General features: G+C 35.6%; 1 long non-coding RNA gene across 1 annotated transcript; it reads right to left on the reverse strand.

Annotated features, from left to right (window-relative positions):
- Positions 1-547: 547 nt before the first annotated feature.
- On the reverse strand, positions 548-15,312 carry LOC127969942 (uncharacterized). The gene is made up of 2 exons (XR_008156430.1): positions 15,187-15,312; positions 548-996 (listed from the first exon to the last, which is right to left on the reverse strand). It is a non-coding gene; the product is annotated as an uncharacterized LOC127969942 (long non-coding RNA).
- Positions 15,313-23,289: the final 7,977 nt, after the last annotated feature.

Consider the following 23,289-nt stretch of genomic DNA (forward strand, 5'->3'; position numbering starts at 1 on the left):
GGCAGAGAACAGTATGACCTCAGAAAAGTTATTGATGCAGAAATGCTGCCAGCAGCTGTAGTGGACACCACCCATCATTAAAGACTCTACATTCTTCTCTATCACTTATTGGTCTATCACTCTTGGCGCCAGTTAGACACAATACATGTATTGCTTTCAGATGAGCATCCCATCTCTGATCATGTTAAAATTGCTCCTCAAACATCTTGGTTAGGTTTTTGTTTGAAAGCCCAAACCATACAGTTTTTTATCAAACCTGTGCAAATGGTTCACGCAGAAATGCTTAAAGTACAGAGCTCGCTCATACTTTGTTTAGTATCGTCAGTCTTGGGTATGCCGTCTATTTTTGTTTTTGTAAAAGTAATACCAGTGCCCCAGGCTACGACTAAAATTGTAGCAAATGCAACCAAAGAAATAAAAAATAATTGCAACAATTTTAAAAGTTTAAAATCTAATATTGACTTGGCATTGTCCACACTAACCGTTTCTCTTTCTCAAATTACTGTAAAGACATTTTATAGAAAATAAGCCATTCTAAACAGAAGATTTACAAACAAGATACTACTTTATTATCACTTTGCTGCAAATAACATTACACATCGAAAAAACATTTGAACCTGTGCATAAGGATAGTGTGTGTACAGTATGTGTATCAGCGCATGGGAACGTGTTGCTATGTAAAGCTCAAATGCTCTTTTGTCTGAGGGTGCGTCTTTGGCTTCGGGTTGAAGGCGTGAGCATGTTGTCACATCTGTAGGTTGTCAGTGGCAGCTGAAATGATGAAATCACAGATCCCGTCCGTCCATGATGTAGGTCTCAGAGGTGGCACGCCAGCACAGTAATCTCAATGTGAATGATGTAAGACTTTCATTAGTCTGAAGCATTGGTGAACTTGGGGTAAGAACTGAGCCATTGGGGTAGATCCCACACTTGAGGGAGAGAAGATTCGGCCGGATGAAACAATGCCAGTTTTCCATCAAGTGTTCCAGTCAACAGCTGTGAAAAACAAAAAAAAAGACTTCACTCATCAAACATCCTGTCACTGCGCGAATAAGTTCATGATAAAACTGTCTATTCGAACTATGAGGTCTTGAATGATTCAAGTGAACTTAAGTGCTTGTTTGCAGTTATTAATTCCAAAAGTGCCTTTAATAATTAATGGCATAGTTCAGGCAATTTCGTAATCCAATATAATCGCAAGCCACAGACAAAACAGAAACATTACATTTCATAACAACACATCTGCCATCCTAATGATGGGGTAAAAGGATTGATGGTTTTCATTTATTTATATTTGCCAATAAAAATGTTCTGAAACTTTTATATGTCCTGCACTTTGAATTGTGCTCTCCTGAAGACAATTAGCCCTTTAGTTATGAAACCCCTATTTAATCAGAAGTTTGTTTACTGGAATCAAACCAAATCTGCATTTTTATGTTTTGACAGACACAAATCAGAAGCAAAACCTCAGAAGTGTGTTGTGACACACAGTCCCGGAGGATGAAGGGTCTAACCACCACAAGGTGCCTGGAGGGGTTAGAAGAACGATCTCATCGCTTTGTTATAGGAGGGAGATTGTCCAGTCAGGTTTTACAGAGTGACAAGAAACGGTCTTGGCAGCGGTCTGGAGTGGGATCTGAACAGAGAATCTCACATATATGGCTTTACAGACACAGTAAAATCTTTTGAAAGGCAAAATGAATTTGTCTCTGCATGGGCTTATATTATCTGGACTGATAAATAAAACATATTTTTGTTCCAGACGTTTTCAGTATCAGAGAATTTGATCGAAGAATGATTAGAGATAAAGCATCTCCATATGCTTTGCACCTTTTCAGAATATATTGAAACTTCGAAGCATTTCATTGTTCCTCCAGTTTAATTTCATAACAGTGTGTTTCAACTACTGTAGTCAGTGAGATGTTTGCATTCATGCAAAATCATTTCTTGGCTTCACCAGGCCTAAAAATAATAATTTTCTCCATTTTCAATATTTCCAGGTTTTTCATGAAGGTGCAAACCTTGTATCATGCCTAAAACAAACAAGGTGTGATTCGTGTGTAATTTGAATAAACATTCATCTATTCACATTGAATGTAACCAAACCCATTTCAGTATGAATGAAAGAAAAAAAGGATTTATTTTAAGGTCCAAATTAAGGTCCAATTTGCTGCTTATTAATACTTAGTAAGGTAGTTGTTCAATTTAAATATGGGGCCAAGTTAAGGAATATAAAATATGGATAATATGTGCTTTATAAGTATTAATAAACAGCCAATATGCAATATGCATGCTAGTTAACACTGAGACTTGGTACTTGAAATACAGTGCTTAGTACAAAATCTTATTGTTGCTTATTTTATAAAGATTTTAATATTTCAGTGAAAAATATTAGAGTTGGATCAGATGCATTTTGTTGTTTGGAAGAATGCAGAAAGAAGTTTCCATCATAAAATCTACATAAAAAAATAATGAGTTATTAGGGAAGAATTCCCTTTCCCACGTATCCAGATCTTCTATTCATTGAATATTTCAACCACAGGAGTATACTTCAGCCTAAATGGTTTTACAAGCAACTTGACGATAAATCAGAATGCAAAATATCGTACTTTTTGATGCAGGTTTCACAACCTGATTTACTGCAAGGTTCACTGGCTCAAGGCTAAGGAAGGAAGAAACACAAATCAAGACTTCAAAATGAAAGCTGAACGATAAATAAATTGTAGACATGTTTACATGTTTGCTTTTAGCACATGGGGGAATCGTTTAATATAGTTAGAATAGCCTCTTTAGGATATAAAGCTTTGAGTCAGGCTATGTTTCCAGTGACCCAAGAAATCTGGGAATCGAGGGCCAGTTACATTACACTACCAACAAATATTAAATGTATAGACCTAAATCTTTCATTTTAGGAAAACAGCAGTGCCATAGATACTGGAAATTAAAATAAATGCAAATAAAAGAAAGGAACAAGTAAAACAAATCAAACATACAGTGGTGTTCAAAAGTTTCTTCTTCTTGCATTGAAAAATTCTGTATTTTCAGCAAAATCCTATTACATCTCAGATTACCCTGAAGTCACAGAGAAATTTCACTAAGGCACCTTGGAGCTGTGAAGACTCAATTACTCAGTTTAATTGCTCAGTTGATCTAAACCTGTCTTTAAAAAAAAGTGATTAGAATTATTAGAACATATAAAATGAAATATAACCTTCTTCTGCCAAATAGCGGCCTGGCATAACCATCTGAATTACTTTGAATGATCTGCTCTAGAGAATAAAGCCAGCTGCCTCAGGGTTGGTGTCAGTATATAGAGGGGTTTCTCCAAAAAATGTGTAGACTTTCAGAGGGAAAAGCTGAGAGCAGAGATAAAAGCAAACTGACAGTGCCACTGCCCAAAGCCACAAGAGTTATACAAGCAGGAAAATATGCCATCCTGCTGGGCTCACACTCTTATTTTACCATGGATATTAGCTTCTTTGGCAAAAGTGGGTGAGATAATTTATTTAGTATGCTTGACCATTCACTAATTATACACAATTCGCAACTGGAAATCATGTTGCACTTTGTATCCAAAGACTTTTAAAAAAGCACTCCAAAGCTGTCAAGAATAGCAAATTTTTTAGACACAGTCAAATGCAACCTCAGGACAAAGCTCACTATCACTGTACTCACATGAATCAGTTATTTCAAAGTAGCTTTACATATCTTTATTACTTGCATGTTCATATATTGAATATTCTGATTTGATAATGGTTTAAAGGGGTCATATGATGTTGCTAAAAATAACATTATTTTGAGTATTTGCTGTAATGCAATGTGTTTATACGATTTAAGGTTAAAAAAACACATTATTTTCCATAAAATGTACATTATTGTTGCTCCTCTATGCCCTGACGATTTTTACAAAGCTCATCGTTCTGAAAAGCGAGGTGTGCTCTGATTGGCCAGCTATCTATCTAGTGTGTGATTGGAACAGTGAAACAGTGTTGTAAATATTTCTAGTTGTGTCCTATTTTGGAAGGCCAAACAAAATAGTTTTACTTTCACAATGAAACACACAGAATCTCCACGCCACGGCAGCGGCGGCAACAGCGATATTAAATGTCACACCTTCTTTCTTTGCATGAACATTTGGTGGCGTTATGCAAATCTACCCACATCGTGACGTAGGACGTGTGTTAGAACGAGCCATTTTAGGAGGGTCTGGTTGACTCGTAAATTTTATAAAGAATAACTTGGATTTGAGACTTTATCCTTTGCAACTTTACAGATCTACTTTACACACAGCTTGTAACATTCCAAAGAGAAAGAATTTTTAAAAAAATTAATCGCATCATATTACCCCTTTAATACAATAATGAAACTGTAGTGCCCAGCAATTGATCATATTTTAATACATTTAGCAGATTTCTTCCTCATAAAAATCAATTTATAGACTCTATCACAGTTTCTATAATTTTGAGAAAAAAAGTGAATTCCTGCCAAAGAACTCACAAAGAATCTGATGCTCATCAATGCTGAATTATAATTGCTAAAAAATACAGTAAAACAGTAAAATATTATTACAATGTAAAATAATTGATTTATTTTTTTATATATTTCAAAATGTAATTATTCCTGTGATGGCAAAGCTGAATTGTCAGTGTCACAATCTTTCTAAAATGCTGATTAACTCCTCAAGAAATATTTCTTAGAAATGTTGAAAACTATGGACGACTGAGAGTGCCAATTAAAAATAAAATGAAGAATTTATTGATTTAATAATTCAAAAATAAATCAATTTTTTTTAAATGGACAAATTAATAGACATATTTAAAGATGTTTAATTTGTGTTTTAAATGTAGTTAAATTAAGCAATAAAAATGTTTTTTATGTATAGACAAATTTAAAACAGTTTATTTAATTCATGTTTTAAAACGTGGATTAATAAATGCACATTTTAAATCATTTTTTAAAAATGCATTTGGCAAACACACACACACACACACACACACACACACACACACACACACACACACACACACACACACACACACACACACACACACACACACACACACACACACATATATATATATATATATATATATATATATATATATATACATACAGGGAAATTAAGGAGCAAATGAGATGATTAATCAACAAAGGTGATAATAACTAATAATAACATTTTTAAACTTAACTTAAATTTTCTTAAATAACATTATCATCATTAATCAAACAAAATTTCACAAAAGAAAGGAACAAATTTCGCTTACGCCAATAGGGTGCTAGCAACTCTTCTGGAGAACCTGCACAGAAGACATCTGTTAATGTCACAGAAAGGTCACACCTCTGCACTAACTTCCACAGGAATATCTCAGACTTGGCTTATTGGTAGTGTCTGAATGGAAAGTCTCTCTCACTCTCTCTCAAGTTAGGTGGTCAAGCTGTGAGCACTTGAAGGAGAACTCAAGGCCAACTCAAAGGGATTATACTAAATTCTCAGAATAATACATAGTAGTTGTGCTATTGGGACACCAATGAGTCACACACCGATATCTTCATGTGTGCAAACCACTGTTTAAAAGACTTCATTTTTCTTACCTTCTTCATCTGCCAGCAATTACTCATCCTTAAATGTCCCAATAACAGAAAAAGCCAGTGTTTTGAAAAGAAGAACTTAACTTGAATAATTGAATTAAATATGACCATTTATAATAGGAACTTCTGTAAGTGGCTGAATAACAAGCAAAAGTAGGTTACAGAGGCTGACCGCGATATATTCCCGTGTTGTTATATGAATAACAGGTCTAACTTAAACACAAAAAGCTGCTTTTGACATCACATAGCTTAACATTACAAAAGTCAGTGGGATGGAAAATTGAATTAGCAGAGGAAAAACCTATGCTAGGAGAATCTTACACCTGAAATACATTAAAATGGGGAATGTCCTGGAATGAGGATGACATATACTTTGGCAAAGACCACTGAAGCATTAAAGACAGCAACTGCAGTGCAAAGTGGGATGATGAACTCATTTTAAATACTATAAAGTGGCCGATGCAAAGGGCTAACCGTTAAATCTAAATACAAAAATATAAATATAAATAATATAAACATACATTTTGCTTAATATAAAAAGACAAAAACATTTTTTTGTGAAAGGTTGAAAGGATGACTGTTAAGATTCTGTATTATTTTATGCAAAATGGCTTCCACTGCACTAAATGTCTCTCCAAACTTATGACCAAAAAGCAGCCAAGAGATACAACTACAGCTGTTTATGCAATGAAATCCAGGCTCTGTCTAAGGATATAACTCTTTCTCATCACACATAGCTTCCCAAATCCATGTGCTACAACTTAAAGACAAATACTGCTGGATGTGCAGAAATAATATACAGTGGCCTCAAAAAGTATTTGGAAATTCAAGTCACAAAAAATGTCTGAATGCCTGTGTATTATATACAAAACATCAAAGCAAGTGGCATCTGCAACCGAATATTGCTCAGCAAGGTTTCAAACTTTTTCTGAGCCATCTGAATTACTTTTATAGTTTACTCACCAAGGCTTACTTAATTAAAAATACAGTAAAACAGGATATTTAAATATTGTTACAATTTAAAATAACTGTTTCTATTTTAAAAGATTTAAAAATGCAGTTTATTCCTGTGATGGCAAAGCTGAATTTTCAGCATAAATTGCACAGTGTCACATGATCATTAAAAAAATCATTCTAATTCGATTTGGTGATTAAGAAATATTTTTTTTATCATCAGTATTACGAAGTTGTGCCATGTTTCATTTAATCATTTTAAAAGATTCTTTGATGAAAAACAGCATTATTTATCATATCATAAGTGATGTAGTTGACAAGTAAAAAATGCCCAAATGCTTTTTGTCTTAACTTCTATTATTCAAAACTTAGCAATCCTGATTAATATTTTGCTTGTAAAGTGCACCTGCCGTATGATATTCAGACATTAAGTGTGACTTTGGTGTCCAAATATTGTTTGGGGCCACTGTATGTTTTAAAGAGGAGATAAAATAAATGTAGAGTTGTCATTAAAACTCTTTAAAAGAAACTGTAGCACACTTCACTGTTTGTGTGAGTAAAAACGCATTACATTTCAAGTTGGAACTGGAGATCAAATTGGATATCTAACTGCATTCCTCCTAATAAAGTGTCCACTATACGTCCGAATTAAATGAGACCTGTGAGCATATGCATGCTGACTTATGAACTGAGCTTTTAAACTCCACAGATCTCTGTATCTGAGCCAGTACAACAGCGACCACTAAGACTTTCCACTTCCAGTCTTGGAAATCTGAATGAATAAGAGCTTGGAACAGGACAAAGAAAAAGAGCAAAACAGTGCATGCAATTCCCAAGGCCATGTGCATATCAATACCAGCTCAAAACATAAGGATCAATTCACACTGGAGAATTTAAGACATAATATGGGACTGGCTTTGATTACACCTATCAAAAGGAATGAACTCTGAACAACTGGATAAAGACCTTCAAAAATGAAGACACCCATAGATGCATGTTTATATTTTCCCCCAACAAATAGGAACATGGCATATTTTTGGTCTCATAATTGGGATATAAGCTTCAGAAATAATGCAAAAGCACCATAAAAGTCTCATAAAATCTTCTGAAGCCAAAAAATAGCTTCGTGTGAGACAAATCTGGACCTAGTTACTGATAATATTGCCCTTCAGAGCTGTTAACCTCTGTCAACTGGATCAACCGAGTCACTGAAAAGAATCTACTTGAAAGAATCTTTCATCCATGTATTGGACTGTACTTCTCTTGCTAGAGCTCAGTGAATAATGAGTTTTTATTTTGGTTTTGTTCTTCATGTAAACCTGTTGTATGTCTTCAGAAGACTACTTTAATTATATGTTGCAGCTGCAAACTTTTTAAAGCTTAAAAGCCTCGGTCCCTATTCATTTCTGTTGCATGGAAATGAGGATAAAAATAGTGTTTAAATCATCTGTTTTAGAAAACAGAAGAAAGTCACTATGTTTTGGAACAATATTAGGGGGACAGATTTCTGGATGACTTATTCCTTCAAGTGATAAATTTGGAGTTGTGTCTGGAGACTTCAACCAGAGGACACTTAATTTCCTTTTCGAGAGCAGACAGACTGCACTTGAACATTTGCCGTGTGTGCTTGAATAATAAAAGAGTACTACCAAAGCAAAACAAGCCATTTATGGTCCACATAATGATCTGATCAGCCAATGAATTGAACAGCCAAAGCCAAGATCTGACATCCAGACTCAAACAACAAAACATTTAAGAAGCTGACCTGGTTAGGCTAGAGATGATGTCAATATACCATGATATTATACTCAAATAAACAACCATCAAAAGCACTGCATTTATTTATTTCTTTTTCACGTCAAGGACCCCTTTAGTGGATGGAGAGCAGGGCCCCCGGGACATATGAACAGTTCAGCCATTAAATTATTTGCATTCCAATTGGTTCATTCAGTTCAATATTCCCAGCCAATCGGATTCACTTTATTACTCATTGCCATTTACTTATATATTATAATCGGATTCACTTTATTACTCATTGCCATTTACTTATATAACCAGGATGTTTTAAATGAATGCTATGTCTGTGTGCTATGCGTGTCCTCATCTTAGCCCACCGCCTCCCCAGCACCACCTGCCCGGATCTGCCATGGGGATCATCCTCTCTCTAGCAGCAGCAGGTTTCTTTTTCATTTTATGATCTGAGCATTTAGCAATAGCAAGTCTACTTGCTTTCCATTAAAGGGTAAGTTCACCCCAAAATAAAAATTTGTCCATCTTCTACACACCCTCGAAGCATCCTAGGTGTATGTGACTTTCTTCTTTCAGAATAATCCAATTCGGAGTTATATTAAAAATTGTCCTTGGTCTTCCAAGCCTTTCAATGGGGGTGAGCGGGTGTTTGTTTTTAATTGCTTAACTGCTTAACTTGTTTTTTTCTTCGTGTGAAAACAACTATTTTCTTTGTGACATTATTAATGTATTTACTGTCTCTTTGATCAATTTAATACAACACTGGCTTAATTAAAGCATTAATTTCTTTAGAAAAGGTCACTGACTCCAAATGTTTGGAGAGTATAATTTTTTTTCTAAACAACTGATAAAAATTAGTTCAAATAATTGGTGGATGCTCTGCAGAACCACTGTGGACCCCTGACTTAAAAAAGCAAGCTTTAATAATGCCCAACTTTATCCACCCTTTCCTTAGTTAAAAATGGGGACCGCCATTTGTAAATTCTATGGGTCAAGCTTCTGGTCTCATTTGCATCCAGTTATTTTTAGCTGTACAAAACTTCTTTTGCTGCTTGATATTGACAATTGATGTGTCCTATCATACTATTTTAATCTGTTATCTATATTAAGAACACACTGGTTTGTACTGCAAACAGTTTTACCGTTTACTGCACATTGTTATTCTCCTCGTTATTTGTTATTTGCGTCTAATGAAACGGAAGTCTCACCCATAGGCTTACTTCCACGTTGAGGAAAAAGGTAGAAACCACCAAACTTCACAAAGCCAAATGGACATACTTTGTAAAATGTGGTGTTGAGCACCTAATGCAGAGCAGGTGCATGACATTCTGTTTTGTCAGGGCTAATACATAACCATCACACTATAGTCTGTACTTCAGTATGGAAAGGTTTTTCAGGGCCATCTCCACTAAATATGATACTGCATCTGTTTCTGGCCTCTGACAAGTAGTTCTTTCAAAAGCTCACGCTGATCATTTGAAGTGCTACATCCTGACCTCCTACACACTCCAACTTTTAAACATATGCACCAATGGATCATTCAGAGCTTGAGCTGTCAAAGCCTGTAATTCAGTTTTTATATTTTCTATGTGTTAACATGAAAGTGAGATAAATCATTTGGGGATCTCTGAAAGATGACACGATGTGGCTTTGTACAAGACTCGCAGTCGTATTTACAATACAGATTCCCCAGAAAGACGTGATTGGTGTGACCAATTGATGTCATCTTTATCACCACAGTGTTTGTAAATCATTCACGGGGTTTTCAATCGTTTATCCAGGACCCTTTCAGCCTGATGTGTGGTCACACATTGACAGACTGCATAAAAAAGTTCTCATTTTTTCACAAAGACAAATTTTGACCTAGATTTGGACTTGATTTTCTATTCTCATTATCTTTCTCTGACTATAATCCTTCTGTTTTAATGATTTTTCCAGGACAATATGCCGTAGGGAATAGTGCAACTATAATAAAAACAGGCTTTTAAATCATTTACAATAAATCTTCTCATACATCATATTCAAAACCATAAAGCGGCCATGTACAAATATTATCTGTTTTTTTGTTTGCGGGGGAAAAATCTGAAAAAATAACTCAATGCCTTCAGCCGTCTGGAATGTCTTGCATAAAAAGCCACTGGATCTACAGTCAGGTGTTTGCAATGACCCTTAAAAACAATAAAATAACTCTTAACATTGAATTAAACATTACAGATCTTATCCACAAAGCAAATAATTGTTTTATTAGCATGGTGAAAAATGATTTTTTGAATTCAATGTTGATATTGTCTTCAACAGAAAAAAGAAAGTCATAAAGTTTTGGAATTTCTATTCCTTTAAAGTCAGCATCATGTCTTGAACATAATGTACTGTAGCTTCACAGGAAAGCCTGTTTGTTATTCTGTTCTGACAACTGCTCATCTCTCAAAGATTCCCCATTGCTTATTCATAAACAGAACGTAGCAGAGATGAGCACACACTTTTTCCGCTCTGATAAGGAATGCTCTGGATCTGACAGATATTGAGTTATGGCGCAGAGGTACTGGAACAACAACTAGTGCTTGGAATCCAAAAGGTGTCTGTCTGAGTCCAAGATGCTTTGGGAAGTCATGAAATGGACAGATAAAGGGTTGAAGTTATACAAATGATTAAGAAGTGCTAAAGGCGCTGAGAAAAGGCAGAGGGGTCATGAGGTCAAGAAATAAGAGAGCCAGAGTGAAGGCAATAGGCTATTTTTAAGCCTTGTTCTAAAAAACACTACCTGGAGATGATTTAATGAAATAAAGCTTGAGATCAAAATAAAACTGTCTCTATTTACTTCAATTTTTACGCTATTCAAAATCCAAATGCTGGTATTTTTTGTATTTTTATATAACACTAAAATTAATTTTTGAAGAATCTTCACATATAATTTGTCTATACAACAAAAGTAGTGATCAGTGAAAGCCCCCCCCCCCCCCCCCCCCCCAAAAAAAAGTTCTACCAGACTTTCTATTCATAATAAGAAATGTTTCTTGAGCACCTAATCAGCACATTAGAATGATTTCTGAAGGATCATGTGATACTCTAGACTAGCACAATGACTGATAACATAGCATTGAATATACTGTAGATTTGGACAGACAGTATGATGACAGTATTTCCTTTTTGTTGTTAAAAATCAATCAAATCAATCAAAAAAAAAAAAAAAAAATTACATGGCATTGCTATTAATAAAATATCAAACTAAGAGGCTTTTTTTTTTATAAAGAGCATAAGCTAAAGTTTTCTAGACAAACAATTTCACAAATTAAAAAAATAAATATAAATTTGTCCATATTAGTGTGATGAACTACACCTCTGGTTATTTTGCTGTAGGACAACTCTGAGAACTAACTTCATACAGTCACTAAAATCATCTTGGGAACAGCTGGCAACTATTGCAAAAAAGCTTGAAAACAACTAAAATAGTTTATGAAATGCACTCTAGCACCATTTGTTTGGAGACACCATTGGTTTGCAATGCACCATAATTATGGTTTAAATGTCCCCAAAATTATTTTGGGGTCACTGTTTCTCAGTCTCAATCTGAGATATCCAAAAGCAGGACACATTCAAATATGTACCTGTAAATGATGGTAAAGTATTTGATCTGATTGTTTAAATCACTAACATTTGCCTGCCAAAGATGTCAAAACCCTGAGGTTTCAATGCACTGAAGCCCTTAATGGAAAGCACAAAAGTCTTTCAGAGGATAATTCCCCCAAGGGCCAGAGACAAGGCAAGACTTCAGACAGCTTCAGATCTTCTGTTGATATACTGGCCAGATGATAACTGAGCATCTATTCCCCATCAAGGAAGATCTCCCTCCCCATCACATCTCCCTCTCATGGCCCAGAGATTCAGAGATGTGAGCACACGCTGAGCTCACTCCAGAGTGCTTTATAAATCCCACACATTTGCAATGCATGAATCACACTTTCCCTCGCAAAATCGTCCTGTAGCACTAAACCAAAGAATACATTTTACAGCCCTGTAAATTACCACTCACCCCTCCCTGTGTTCTGCTGTCCAAGGTTACAGCACGTTCACATCCACCACTGATCAAAAACGGTTACACTGAGACTGCTAATTTGCCCAAAAATTAAAGTCCTGTCATGTTGTTCCAAACCTATATGACTTTCTGTTCTCATTTAAATTATAATGAATGGGTAATGCAATGAATTATCTAGGAATAAAGACTTAAATGTTTGTCTCACACACACACACACAAAAAAAACCAACAACAACTGAAACATAGCAGTATATGAGTCGTATGGCTTGCATTTTCTTATTTTAATTAGATGGAAAACCTTTTTTTTTTGTACAACATGCACTCTAACAAATGTCTTTGTTTGATCCTCATGTTCGCATAACATTGTGACTTTAATATTCCACAAAAAAGGGTCATACAACCTGGGGGTGAGTTAACAATGGCAGAATGGAAATTTTAGGGTAACCTGTTCTTTTAAAGATTAATTGAAAGGGAAATGCATCCTGATTTCATGATTCAATTAACAGACATTTCAATGAACAAATTCTATGCTTTTTATTTTCTGTAAAATGTTTCACCTGCATAAGATCTGTCACTACAGTACTCTTGTAGCATTGCAACTATACCGCACAAACCATAGTTACTAAATCAGGATGGACTCACTGGACCCTTGAACCTGCTGGACTCTTCAACCGTTAAAGTTGCATTAAGGTCTTTGTAGAGCTCTCCTGTGCCTAAAATAACAACCTTAGCAGAGTACATATACTTGATTCACAGTCCTCCATACACCCAGGAACACAACACATAATATCTCTAACCCCCCCACCCCAAAAGAAAGTTTCTTCCTCCAAAACACACCTTTAGCACAGTTGGCTAAACCTTTCATGTGAACATGAGAATGAAACAAAGACGTTTGTTGGAATGCATATGACTACCATTCGATATGAAGACTCTGTTTATTAAAATAGCAGTATGATGGCTATAACAGGCCAGTGTGAGTGATGTGTTGAGTTGTGTTGGAGAACAGGGGCCGAGGTGAGGACACACACTGACCGAGCAAGGGGTATAGAGGCTCGTGCTGTGTCTCACAGCAATCTCCCGACACAAGCTTTGATTCGCTGCTTGAAACCCCCCTGTGGAACCCTTTTCTGTGGATTCATTTAAGAGTGAAAGGAAGATAGGGTTCCTCCTAGGTCCCACAGCAAGGCAGTGGGACAAAACACACACTGTAAAACATATTCAGCTGCTCTCAATAAGATAGGCTGGAATAAAAGAATCCCATTTAGTCAAAGAGATTATTATTTTCAATACCTTCATACCTTATGTTATTGTAATCTATGTCATATTTGAGATGGAAGGGAATCTATCTGTCATTTATACTCCTTGTGGTTAGAAGCAAAGCAAAATTCAAGACCACAAAACAAAAAAACAAAAAACAAAAAAACACACAGTTATAAAATGTACAGAGGCGCTCTGTTCCACAATCCAGAGATCTGCATAGAGGTAGCATAACACAAAGGCTATTCCATTTGAGTCCAAGCTCACAGACCTTTACTGATTCCATCCACCCTATTTCTCCCACTTTGCTTCCTGTCATCATACTGTGCAATAAAAGGCAAAAATGCAAAAAAACAAACAAACAAAAAAAAATTTTTTTTTAACATTGTTCAACTTTTGTGAAATGCAATTATTTCAGTTGGAATCCACATGACCAAGAATATTTCCCCATGCAGATTTTGCACTGGGTTAAAGTTTGTCACACAAATTTGCCACGTTGACCAACAGAAAGCTGCTTTGTGGTCTACACTGCTGACAATAGGTGTTTTTTTGCCTAAAAATGTTATTGACATTTTGCAGATGTTACCACACCTTTTTCTAATTAAGGCAGGACAGCATGTATCCTATGTTGGGAGGACAATCCCAAAACACACACACACAAACACACACACGCACACACACACACACACACACACACACACACACACACACACACACACACACACACACACACACACACACACAAGTCCAGCAGACAAGGCAAAAGAAGTGAAGAATATAAATTAAAATTAAAATTGTGTAATGAAAATTGATTCTTAATGTCAAACATAACTGAAATCAATGATGAGTCAAATCTCTCATGCACTTTGTGTAAGAAGCATGCAAGAAGAGGTTCTACATTTTAGTTACTTATTTGGTTCCATGATGGATGTTGACGTAGAAGGCAGTTGCCTTCGAGTTTTGGAAAAATGCTAGATTACAGTGCTTGCTAGGGCTGTGTATCGGCAAGAATCTGGTGATATGATAAGTATTACGATACAGGGGTAGCGATACAATATATTGCGATACACTGCAATACTGTAAGTAAGGCGATACTGTATATTGGGATATTTCTTATTTAAGGAATAGGATATTTTTTTTAGGAAAGCTGACATTAAGAAAACACCACCATGTGCAAACCCAAGCAAAAAATAAATAAATAAAAATTGTTTAACCAGAACACAATGGGATCTGCATTTGCAATAATCAGTCCCTGTACCATTCATCGTTATTGAACCACTTTTTGTGCAGTATGAGTAAAAGGGGTGAAATTCAAGTGCCTGCAGGAATCTTTAGTTAATGTATATGTATAAATTTATTTTATAAAAATACCATATATATTTTAAGACCCTGCTTAAGAGGTTCACAGTTTAAGTTTACAATTGTGACAATGTCATAACATTTTGATCTGAACAAAAAAGTACATCTGCTTAATATAAATGAAAAATAAAGTTCTTGCAGGATTCCTATATATAAAAAAAAAAAAAAAAAAATACAGATGTTGAACATTCTCAGAACTTTTTCACTTAGATTTCACAGGTTGTTCCGCGTGGAATTACAGATACCGTGACATGAGCACCGCCCCATCTGCATAAAACACCCCATCACGAGAGAATGCTGCAGCCGTGCTGCGACCCTACGGCCCGCCAATTCTCTCATCCTTCATTACTGGCAGCGAACTAGTAGCGTGCCTTAATGCTAGTATTTCCTGTCACTGCTTAAGTTCAGGGATGAAGACTGCCATCTAGCGGTCTGGATATAAACTCAAAACAAAACAACCGCCATGAATCTTGTATTATTATATATATTTTTTTAAAATAAATATCGATATTCCGTCTTTGAGAACTGATACTGTATCGCCAAACAAAATATTGCCATACTTACGTGTATCAATATTTTCTTACACCCCTAGGGCAATCTATTAAACTTTTAATCCTTATAATTAAGACCTACAATTAATTAAGTCCAAATGAGGAAATGTACAAACAGTTTTGTAGATAATTTCTGCTAAATTTCATACGTTATAGGTTGTGTGATTGGTCTTGTTTCCTAAGCCTATTGGCAGACAAAATATATGCAATTGGTGACTAAAATGACTTAAAACTTTAACACTAGTTATTAGCCTGGACTTGAACTTGAGCTGCACTGGTTTTGCATTGTACAGTAAAATGAGTTCTTGATTAATGAGTTTTTACCTCTGGATTGGCAGGGTTGAAAGCCACATTTAGGAATGTTTCAGAGTGTCTCAGCAGTTTATGGAGAAAGTTGCCCTGCTGCGTGTGTCATATATATATATATATAGGCCTGGAAGAAAGGTTAAAAAACTCAGCACAGCACATGAAACATATTATTCACATCAATATTAAAGGTTTTGTTTACCCAAAAATGAAAACTAGCCCAGAAATTACGCAAATTGTTGAAAGCCGACCTCATACGTCATCTGCTCGAAGCTGCTTCTGTGTACAACAGTGAGCGCAAGCTAGATTAAATTGTTACATTTTAAATATGGTTATTTTTCTTACAAAACTACACCAGTTTGCCACAGGAGGACCTTGTTCACCCCCTGGAGCTGTGTGAGACACTTTTAATTAAGAATGGGCAGTTTTTATTTTACTTCTTTTGGACTGATGCCCTGCAACACCCGCTGAGTGCCATTAAACAGCTTGAAAGATCAAAGACCATTTTTAATATAACGCAGACTGGATTTGTCTGAAAGAAGTAAGTCATATACACCTAGGATGACTTCACGGGTGAGTAATCAGTGTTGGGAAGGTTACTTTGGAAATGTAATAGGTTACAGATTACAAGTTACCCTGTTTAAAAATTCAACCATTTACACCATGCAGGTTTAACCTTAAAGTAGTGCTCAACACTGTCAGACTTTCACCATCCTTCATCACTTGAATTAAGATGATCCCATTTGAACACATCCACCACACAATCAGACTTTAGTACTGCCTTTTACTTTAATGAGATTGATCTGAAGTTTGATGCAGATTTAAAATCAAAAGAAATAGTTTATAGATACTGTTTTTGAAACCAAATCTTTGCATAACTACAGGCATCTAACTGCATCTAACAATGGTTTGGGGAAAAATAGTTAATAAAAAAAATAAAAGCATATACATCAACTTAAATACGGTTATCTAATAAGCATGTGTCCTATTTTGTGTACTAAACTCCTGAAACATTGGTGTCTTTTTGAAACACTGCTGTCTCTTTGTATATGATATGATGATAGTTGCTCAAAATAAAAATAAAAAAATAGGCTGGGAAATCTCACACTCATACACCCACAACCCATTCTGAAACATGGACAACCCTATTTTTTTTTTTTATGGACCTGACATGAAAAATTTTAATTGGGTTAGGTTGGGGGACTTGCAACATAATTAAGAGTTCTCTCCTGAACTGCACCTTCACTTCCATTATCCATCCATCTCTCTCATGACTTTAATACTGAAGATTTTTATTTGACTTTTACCATGTTGCGGGTGCATTTTTGTTTTGTTTTTTGGCAAATGAATTACCACTTGTATTTATTTTTACAACAAATTCCATGTTAAACCACGGTTAGTACCATACCATAGGCTACATTAATTTTCCTAAGGAAATATGATGATTTGTCTGCTATATTACTACTGTAACATTACAATAGATAATAATGACGTTGTTTATACAGTATTTTGAGTGAGTGTGAGCAATGTGCTGCTGCTGCTACTTGACTAATTAAACAAAGACAAAACTACATTAGCATATTTACAGATGAAACTGACCTGCACCTGAAACCCTGAACAGAAGTGTCGCTTCTCTGCTCCAGCTGTGCGCTACACAGTTCACTCTGGTCTCTCTCTCGCGCATTGATTACTCCGGAGTCTGATCCAAACCGTTCAGCGGAGGCGCAGAGAGCGCGCGAGACCAACCATGGCCAGTCACAACTAACCGATTCATGATTTATTAGAGATTTAATTATCGAATGGCGGATTCGGAAATAATCTCTTTAGTATATTCGGCCTACAATTATACAATAACAATATCAAAGTAGAGGGCCAAATCGTCTGCCAGGCCACCGGGAATAGTCCCGGTTCTCCCAAAGTCCAGTCAGCGCCTGATTTCCACAGAAACGCAGAACGTGCAGGATTCATATTCAGTCTTTTTCGGCTTAATATTCACAGACACCAGTCCATATCGCGTTTTTATTCAAGTGTACTGACCTACTTTTGATTCATTCATCCAAAATGTGGCATATTTCGTCCGCGTTATAGGCTGAATTCCATTTTTATGACTGAATTCTACGGATTATGAGACACATGTCTTAGTGCAATTTGGGAAAGAAATAAGCTGTATGTGGATGTGTGTAAATATTCAAATGTAATCCTCTTTGTAATCATTACAATTTTCATAAGTAACTGTAATTTAATTACTCATTTTTTCTTAGTAACTGTAACTGATTACTGTTACATTTATTTTGTAATTAAATTACGTAACGCCGTTACATGTAACTAGTTACTTCCCAACACTGTGAGTAATTTATGGTCTCATTTATATTTTTGGGTGAACTAACCCTTTAACTAAACTGCTTGCCTAAATACATATTCACACACTTTGTAAAATCACATGAACTTTCACACAATGTCTTTAGCTTCAGTATTTGAGAGACTTCTTTCAAATACATAAATAAAAAAATAAAATAAAAAATTAACAATCCCAATTGGTGGCGTAATAGTACTTTAACAAGGATTAATCATCAGTAACTGTCATTAACACAGAAAAAACGCAGGAGATTTATCACAGCAGACTGGTCGGCTACCTCCATATGTTTCTTATTCAGGCCTCTCAGGAAATACACTGAGAGTGCTCTGTATAAGACACCGGTCTTGGTGCCAGAAAGGAGCCAGAGATCGCTAACAGGTTTTTGCAACATCCAATTATGTGTATATTTAAGGCTTTTAGCAGATGGCCTTATCTAGAACAACTTACAAATCAACTTCAGCTTGCTTTAGCACTACATGCAAAACTGAATGTTCACCAGATAGAAGGCCCGTGACATCTGCCAACACTGTGTCCAAATAAGATGCAATGGTCAGCTCTTTCCTAATCATGTTTTATCCTAATCAGCTACCAACAACATTTAATCAATGTTTCTTAACCATGTTGTTCCAAAATGAATGTTAATTTCATTCTTCCATGGAACACAAAATAAACTATTTGGAAAATGTTTTTTGTCCTTTCCATACAGATTTGACTCTCATTGTACATAATTTTGACATAATTAAATTATTATTTTTTTACTTACCACAGAAGAAATTCACAATGATGGTGCGTAAATGATGACAGAATTTTTTATTTTGGGGGGAATAAACTATCTTCTTAAATGGCTTCTGATATGTAATGGCAACACAGATGGCTAAAAGTTTAGGAAAATAGCACAACTTGCCACGTTTTCCAGGTCCTCTCTGCTAGATGTGGTCAAAATCCATCACTTTTTGTTGAACATACTTGTATTTGTTGTTTATGGCTTAAACATAATGTGGCTTGGAATTAATGCAATGGGGTAATGACAGAGTTCCTTTTTCTGTGATTGTCTTGTGAAATATAAAATGCATCAACTAATTCATCTGGCTTAACGAAGTCTCAAGACAGTCACAAATAACAGCATAGTAGCTCACTACTGTTGTCTCCGTTCAGCTTCCAAGAAACACACTGGAAAGCAGGCGTTTTTGCGGAGATCTTCTCAAAACTGTCCTGCTTTACCCAATGCCAGCGATTAATAACAGCTATCAACATGCACATATTATTCCACTGACTTGAGCAAAGACTAAACACACATACACAAACAGAGCAGAGATGGCATTCCTCCCACATTCATGGAGCAAATGGTGACACCTATGGAAAAGTAATTGTTCAAAAAGACTAAAAATATTCAGTTCAAAATTGGGATTGGGCTTAAGATGCATGAACTCCACAAGTTTGTGTAAAATCTGATCATCATGTTCTCCAGTATGATGTAAGAATAAACCGAAGAGCCTCTTGTGCTTCAGTGAAAGCAAGGACATCTGAACATCTGTATAAAAAGATTCACATAATCAATTTTACTTGAAACTAATCAAGTTGTGTTCAATTGACCTAGAAATAGGGCCAAATCTTCTCTGTGAAAACCAAAATCTAGGTCATTCATGAGTGTTCGCATGAGACAAAGTCCACTATCGCAAGTAATTTTTCATGAAATTGTTGAGTAACATCCACAGTTTTTTTTTTCAGGGTAATTGGGACAAAAGTTCTCTGAAAGATACTTTTCTTCTCAGAGCTTTTTTAACAACAGAACATCATGAAAGTATGGATGTCCCACTGTTTTCCTCATATGAGCGAATTGTTTTGACAATTCTGGCAAAAGACACAAGACATGGAGAAGCTCAGCAGTAAATGTGATGCAGCTGCTGATGATAAGACATACTCAGAGAGGGAGAACTAAAGAGGTCAACGGAAAAAAATGGTCCAGCGAAAAAGAGATGATTGTAGGTTCCTCTCAAACTTCTCCTCTAGATAGTATTTGTGGTGTAAATTTTATGTACATTTTAATGCTGTCTTCCCAACCTGTCATCTATCTATCTATCTATCTATCTATCTATCTATCTATCTATCTATCTATCTATCTATCTATCTATCTATCTATCTATCTATCTATCTATCTATCTATCTATCTATCTATCTGTCTGTCTGTCTGTCTGTCAGTCTGTCTGTCTGTCTGTCTGTCTGTCTGTCTGTCTATCTACTTATCTTCAAATCAAGGCTTTGCAAAGTATTTTCTAGACAAACTTTGTAATTACATTTGGTGCAGAAATTATACATTTAACCTTAGGCTTTGGAGCTAGAGTACTGTTTATATTTGGCACTAACTTTACCGATTCAACTCCATGAAGAGATAAAAGAAAGAAAAACCTCAGTTTTTACCTGTAATGTGAGAAATGCGGTATTCAGCAGTCCTAAATGTTGGTTTATTACCACTGTCAATACACAGGCTCACACTGGGCCAGAACAGGATTAGCTTGTTAACTATGCAGTACATTTTGTACAGTGCTTATAAAAATGTGGAGATATTATGAATTATTGGTCTTATGAATTCTATTACACCTTGTGTTAATCATGACACCGTAAAACACTCCAATAAAACAAGCAGAAGCTATTCTTAATAAACACAGGGAGAGGATGAGCTGAAAGAAACAGAGACCAAGCTTACAGGAAGTTATAGCAGGAGATATATTACTGTAAATGTACTCACAGTATGGTCCTCTGAACAAGTAGCTAAGAAGTGACCGTACAGGTGAGAAGACCACAGTGCAATGGTGATAGCAATTAACATGACTGTCATAGTGACAAACACACCTGACAGACATGGACAGAAAGAGAGATTAGTCATGTTTTGTGATGTTTCTTGAATGTGCCTAATTTGCATTTTTGGCTCCTATACTGGTGTAAAGTAATATGCAAGGGTTTGAAATTAAATACCATAAGCTAACGTGACTTGACTTTGACCTTTATGGTTTTAATTAAAATATTAATTCATTAGGATCCACTTCTTTGTAGCGGGAAAATGCATACACCGAGACTCAATAACATACAGCATGTATCTATATCAAATTTGGACACGCTTGCATTGTACACTATTGCAATATTCACATTTGACTCAAACAATCAGAAAAAGGCGAAAACTGAAAAAAGAAAACACTCTGCAAAGTCTTTGGTATGAAAACAAAAGGGTCTTCTGTTCTTAAAGTGAATCTGTTTATAATCAACTTTTCATTTTCAGGCCTTATTTTGGCTTTCTATGAGACATCACCTCCTTTAGAATGTAAATATTCATTGAGCAGACACTGCTCATCCAAAGTATCGTACAGCAGATAAGAACCATCTTCTGGAACACTGTGATGACCAAAACCACAGGATCATTTTCAGTGGCACAGAAACACACATCTGGAGCCTGTGTTTTCTTCACGAAGGTGCTATCAAATAGTCAGGATCCATGTTTCATCAGACCCCAATGTTTTCCATGTGGACTATGTGAATTAATGCAAGAGGAAACTTTAGAAAAAACACGAGAGAAGATGCTTCACATCATTACTCCAATGCATGATGGGGTTGTGTTTTCAATTGCTAGACCACATTTCCCTGCATTCTTCTAGTTTATTCTTGATGACGAAGATACAATTTCATACTTGGAAAAGCTTTGAGTGAAAAGAAAAGCCATTGTAAAACAAATGCTGAATGCTGATCTTTAAAAGATTCTCCAGAGGTAAGGGTGCTCCATAAGGCTCTGAATGCAGTATTACAAATGGCCAGGTAGTGGCCAAAAGTGATGTCTAGAGGGGATATTTGCACAATATTTGTTTTTAATGAGTCTACAAGTTTAAACCCTCAAAATACGAAGGGCATGTTATATTAAGAAGAATGAAACACTAAACTTGGTTAAGGTATTTAACTGACATAATTATTTGGCGAGGCAAACTACAGCATATCATTGAATATGGGATTTATTTATTGGAAAAACAAAAAATAAAGCTTGAAATGACTACAGTCTAATCAGTTATTAATATTTCATTGGTCCTCCCATGTTTTGGATTAAAGCAACCATAATACTGGTCATTACTCAATAATACTTGATCATTACTGCTATACACACACACACACACACACACACACACACACAAAGACATAAACCTATCATTAATTAATTAAATTAAATTTTTAATAAGCACTATATAGATTTAGAAGCCATAAGACACACATATTTGTGGATCATTGTTTGTCTTTTTTGAGCGATCACTAAAAACATGTAATTCAAACAAACATACGTTCAATTCGTTGGCACTTTGAGCATCCATCATTTAAAAAGTGCTACTTTAAAATCCACAGAGGGGAAATTGCCTTTAGTGCTTAACCCTAACATTTTTACAAATATAAACCTATGATTTGTACCTAATGAGATCATTATGCCATTAAGAAAGTCACAAAACGGGCATATAAAGTGATTTATTGCTTGCCATAACATTCAGTCCACCTCCTATCATCAACCTTTATGGAACAGCACAACCATATAATAAGTTTAATGAGAGTGCATGGACTGCCAAGCATGCTGTTTGTGCATACAATAAAAACTAATTAAACAAACAAACAACAATTCTGGCATACACATGAGCAGATAACTCAAGAGATATTAATATGAAGGTCAAAATATATTGCACTGCAACAGGAAGAGAAACACATCATGAAACAGATTGTCTGAGGTTCTTGCTCATCATATCTGATTACTTTGCGAGCCTTTATGAATCTAGGTTGCTTTTCTGAGGGTTTGGGTCTTGATTCACATCCTGTGAAAGCCAGGTTAATCTGCTTCTCATAACCAGAAAATGTTATGCATTAAAAGAAAGCATAAACAAATTTATTGTGTAAAGCTCACATATTTTCTTTGCATTTAGTCAACCACCAGAGCGGAAATGAACATCATGCAAACCGGAGAACCACCCAGAGACTGACCTGCAGACACCTTTAAAAATCAGAACCAAAATAAACTCTTGTATTATGCAATGGCAAAATTCAGCTATCAAAATCATATACATATATTGTATAAGATGTGGTATGTAATTGTGTAGCTTTTGAGCAGTGGTGTGCTA

The sequence above is a fragment of the Carassius gibelio genome, chromosome B13 (assembly GCF_023724105.1).
Source record: "Carassius gibelio isolate Cgi1373 ecotype wild population from Czech Republic chromosome B13, carGib1.2-hapl.c, whole genome shotgun sequence".
NCBI classification, from domain to species: Eukaryota; Metazoa; Chordata; class Actinopteri; order Cypriniformes; family Cyprinidae; genus Carassius; species Carassius gibelio.